We start from the raw sequence: 4,750 nt of genomic DNA on the forward strand, positions 1-4,750 counted from the left end.
CTACTCCTGAGTAACTAAATGTAGGAAAAGAGGAAATGGACTCAAGTTGTGCCATGGGAGGTTTAGCTTGGATTTTGGGAAAAATCTCTTTACTGAGTGTGGTGAAGCACTGGAACAGGCTGCCCAGGGAAATGGTAGAGTCACCATCCCTGGAGGTGTTCAAAATCATGTAGATGTGACATGGTATAATAGGGCTGATGGTTGGACTTTGTGATCTTAGAGGTCTTTTCCAACCTTGATTATTGCATGATTCAGGTTTAAAGCTTTCTGTCTCATAAAGTTGTTAGGATTCATTCCCTCTTAAAGAAAACACTGGAGGTTGTTCTCAGTCACAGTCTTTTTGGAGCATCTAAAATGTGGCAGTGGTTTTGAAAACCACCAGGGTGGGGGTGGGGGGAGGAAAAATGAGTGAACTGTAAACACAGCATAATGAAACCTTGAGAAAAAAATCAACAAAGAATCCCCAACACACACAGGCTATCTAAGTGTAAATAACTTCTTGCAGATATAATTCATGATACAGTAAACTTGCTGTTCAGCTGCTCTGATGAAACTGCAATATGATTAACAACTTTTGAACCAGAAGGAAATGGTAGATTGTTTGGATTTAGAGGACTGAGAAGAGAAGTTCTCCCAGTGATGGGGGAGAGATTCAGGTATGAAGTTCGTCACTTGGAATCGTTGCTTAGTTCTCTATGCAGCGTTAGTCTGCAATATTCTTTTATTTGCCATAATGCTGTAGTAATGCCTTGCTGTGGAGGATAGATGCTAGAACTTAAATCACTGCTAAGCCTGCAAAATGATTGAGTCTTCAGTTTACAGGGACAAAAGTCTCCAGTTTAAAAAAAAATTATTATTTTTTTTTTTAAATATATAATGAAACCTTAAGTCTCTCGCCATTTACCTTCTCACCTTTCAGGTTTCTTGCCCCTCTTTACATCAGTGTTAGATTTAATAGACATCAGTATCAATCCAGCACAGCCACCCCGCATCCTTGCTCTGTACAGGCAAGCCCTGTCACTACTCTAATAAACCTTTATATGTCTCCAAATCCTTCTTAAGGCTTCAGACAACACAGCAAATAGTGCTTTGCATGCTGTCAAATTGAAACAGTTAGTTTATTTCTAAATGCCAGCCTTCTGAGAAATAAAGCAGCATGGTAAATGCAGTCACCTTCCTTTTAAAACTTGGTTTTAATAGCTTGCTGTAGTAATGGCCAGAACTGTAATTGTGTGGGAGAACTTTGAGCTGCTCCATATTTCAGATGGTGGAATATTAATGTTCTATATTGGAAACATTTTCATAGACTGCAAAAGGCTAATGAGTCTCAGGAGCAAGATTCGTTCAGGAGTGGCCAAGGTCGCCCTGCATCTCAGTTTGCCTGCTCCAGGTGAGCCGAGTCCCGTGCCTAGCAGTCCCCTGTCCCAGCCTCTGTTGTTTCCTCCGTAACTGAGGGTGGTAGCTGCCTGGCACTCGTTTGCTCTGCTGTTCAGCCTGCACTAGGTGCCAGAGGACTCCCCAGGAGGAGCTGCCTGCCGGGAGGTGCAAGGCATAGCTGGTCATCGGAGCAGATCCTGCGAAGTCTTAATTCTTAGGCACCTTGGGTATTTCTGTGACAGTCAACAGTGTTCTCATTGCAAGACTTTGCAGGACTGACACCTGCAAAAAAAAAAACCAAAACGGGATAATTCATTTGAATTATGAAGCAGGATGTCTTATCTCTACTAATTAATTCATGAGAAGATTGTGTGTGTAACAAGAAAAATCCTGTTCTTTTTGCTGATTACGGTGATCTGAACAACAGTTCAAGAAATCCCAGTAGAAGAACCTTCATTGGGCTTAAGTGAATGTCCTCACTGGTAGGTTATTATCCAGCAGGCATTAGTAATTATGGATGAAGATTGAAGTTCTGTCAAGAAGCCTGAAATAAGGCAGAGGAAAACCAAGAAGTAGTTTCATTTGCGTAGTTATGGAGAAAGAGGCTAATTACTGTATGTAATTACGATACAGGTTAGAATAAATTGGTCTGAATTCACCCATCAAATTGCAGTTTGCAGAAGGTACTGAACTAAGGCAAGAAAAGATGGAGAGGAGCTGAAGACATTAGAAAGTGTTTCCAGAGCTGGATATTTGGTAAGAACAAAAGCAAATGAAGATCACAGAAAAGTTAGATATGTTTTTTTTACATCTGCCAAAGTCACTGCAAAGGGCTGAAAGGAAAGAGTAGTTGGTTCCACACTCTGTGCTAAATTCATTGAGGAGCTTTTCCTCCCCTCCTGTTTGCTCTTTCACACATGATTGCATCTCCTCTGCAAAGCCTCTGCCCAGGTACACAATGCACAGGCTGCTGCTTGTCCAGCTGCAGTGGGGACAGGTGGCTGCTTAGGCAGAAAGCAGAGAAAAAAACCCTTATTGTAATTTTCTTTACTCAAATGCATAAAAAAATCTCAGTCTCTGCAAAGAATAGCAGTCCCTAATGCTAAGTATAAATTAATGATTGAAGAACAACTGACTATGGATGGCCGCAGAGAGATTTCTTTCTTGTAGGCTTAAAAAGTACATCATTTGCTTTAGATTTTTCTTCCTCACACAGCATTTTCCTACCTGTAACACTGGTAATTGATGGATGTTTTATGAGGGATTTGGGAAAAGTAATTAAGACAAGCAGTTCTGGAAGTATTTTCAGGGATTTCAAATAGGCAAAGATTGAAATATATATGGAGAAATAGCCTTGAAAATGTAATAGCAGCTTGGTTTTCAGATGTGCTGTGGCAAACAGTATTTTTTGCTGTCCTTCTAGCTGTGTCCCCTCCTGCTGCATGCAGCAGTCCTTTCCAGCAAAATTCATTTTAGTCATTCAGCGTATAAGAAACTTAAAAGAAAAATATTAGAACTGAACAAAGAAAAAACAGGTGGTTTTTTTCAGGTGGTAAAGCTGACTTCATCAAAGTTGACTGAAGTGCCCCCACAGATGTGCAGTGGAATCCCTTTTCCTTTGGGGAGACACGTGTCCAGAGAAGGGGAGAGGAGCAAACACGTTGAGGCTATTGCTGTTACTTCACCATTCTCCATCGCTACTGAGCCCGTAAAAGTGACTCGCTGCTGGGAACAGAATACTTTTTATACCATGTGAAATGCTTTCGCTAATGAAACCTGATACAGGCTTCATGTTAAAATAATCAATTCAAAGTTCAGTGTGCTGCTCTTTGATACCTCAGCACTCAAAGTGCTTTGGTTAATGAGGGAACATGCAGTCCTCTCCTTCCCCCTAAGCCCTGGGGTGCTGGTTGCAAAGCAGGGAAAGGAATTTGAGGTAGAGGCAGGTTGCAAGAAGCAGCCCATTGCTTCTAGTGTCCAGCCGCAAGAATGGCTTACAGACTCAGCCAGGCTTCCAGTGCGAGGGTTCACGTGGTTTAATTTTGTTGTCTCTCATTCTCTGCATTAGGTATGAGTGCCTTGAGTGGGTGCTCAAGGAGAGACAGGCTCCTCCTGCAAACGGCCCCACAAGCTCTGCAGCTGCCAGGCAGGAGGGTTCTGGCAGCTCCCAAGTGGGCCACAGGCAGCAGGGAAACATGGGGCTGTTTCAATGCCTGAAAGAAGAAAGCCTCAGTGATCCTGGGTGAGGCTCGGAGCAATAGGAATAAACTTCTCAGGTCATAAAGTTTGATCTCCTTCCTTACTGCCACATTGCTCTGGTAGCTCGTAATCTTGTGTGCTAACAGCCCTCCACTTTCCCTGTCAAAGCCAAATAACAAGTCCCCATGTGAAAGCTACAGTTCTACTTAGGTGACTCCAGGTATATGATGCGGAGTTGGTGCAATCAAATTTAATCCATTTCTTATATTCCAACCCACAACATTACCTTAGTCTCATGAATACTACTCTGGTATTCCCATTCTTGTTACAATACCAGCTAAGTACCAAATCCACAGATTTCTTTAAGGTTCTCCTACCTGATCAATAGAAAACATAACTTTAAATGCTGAGCCAACCTGAATCACTGATTTCTTAAAGCTTAAGATTAGAAGTGGAAAATCTGACTCAAATACTTACCTTAATTGCTTACCTCTCCCCCCCCCCCTTTAAATTAAAATAAATCAAGTCTGAAGAGAATGTCAGCAATATCTTACCTAGATGGACATCAGCTAAGAAAATTTAGCTTAATTCTGTAGTGGATTTTGGCATATGGGGCAATATTCGGTCAGGCTCAATATCAGGTGGGTGCAGAGATCCTCACCGCGGGCAGGGAAACAGCAGAGCAGAAGGAAAACATTAAATATTTTGAAACAGTTGTGAAAGGTTCTGCAGAATTTATAGCCTTCAGGGGCCCGTGAGAGGTTTATGAGGCCGGAAGGTTTCTGGGGAGCACTTTTGTGTGGGCTTTTGCAGGTGGCTCCCTAAGATCATATGACTCTGCTGGAATCGCCTTGTTGCTGGAACTAGTGCTGCTCTGACTTTCTGAACACCGAGTCACATCTTTCCAGGGAAATGGGCAATTTTGCTGCAGAGCAGTTCTTGCATTCTCAGATCCTCTGCATCACCTGGCATGCAGCATCAGTGTGAGTAATCAGTGAAGTCTTATACACTGGTTTGGAAAACAATTGTTTGTAACATATCTGTGCAAGACCAGAAGGGAAAAAAGCCTTGTATTCACGTCACCCTTAACTGAACGCATTTATTCCACCAGCTGTTTTATTTTTCAGTGAAGCCTCTTGCAACAGTACAGAAGATAGGAAGTGATGTGCTGCAA

General features: G+C 42.3%; 1 long non-coding RNA gene across 1 annotated transcript; it reads right to left on the bottom strand.

The window, feature by feature from the left end:
• Positions 1-482: 482 nt before the first annotated feature.
• Positions 483-4,475, bottom strand: LOC138721875 (uncharacterized). The gene is made up of 2 exons (XR_011337634.1): positions 4,131-4,475; positions 483-1,659 (listed from the first exon to the last, which is right to left on the bottom strand). It is a non-coding gene; the product is annotated as an uncharacterized lncRNA (long non-coding RNA).
• Between the last annotated feature and the right edge of the window lie 275 nt (positions 4,476-4,750).

Source organism: Phaenicophaeus curvirostris, chromosome 6 (genome assembly GCF_032191515.1).
Source record: "Phaenicophaeus curvirostris isolate KB17595 chromosome 6, BPBGC_Pcur_1.0, whole genome shotgun sequence".
Classification (NCBI taxonomy): Eukaryota; Metazoa; Chordata; class Aves; order Cuculiformes; family Cuculidae; genus Phaenicophaeus; species Phaenicophaeus curvirostris.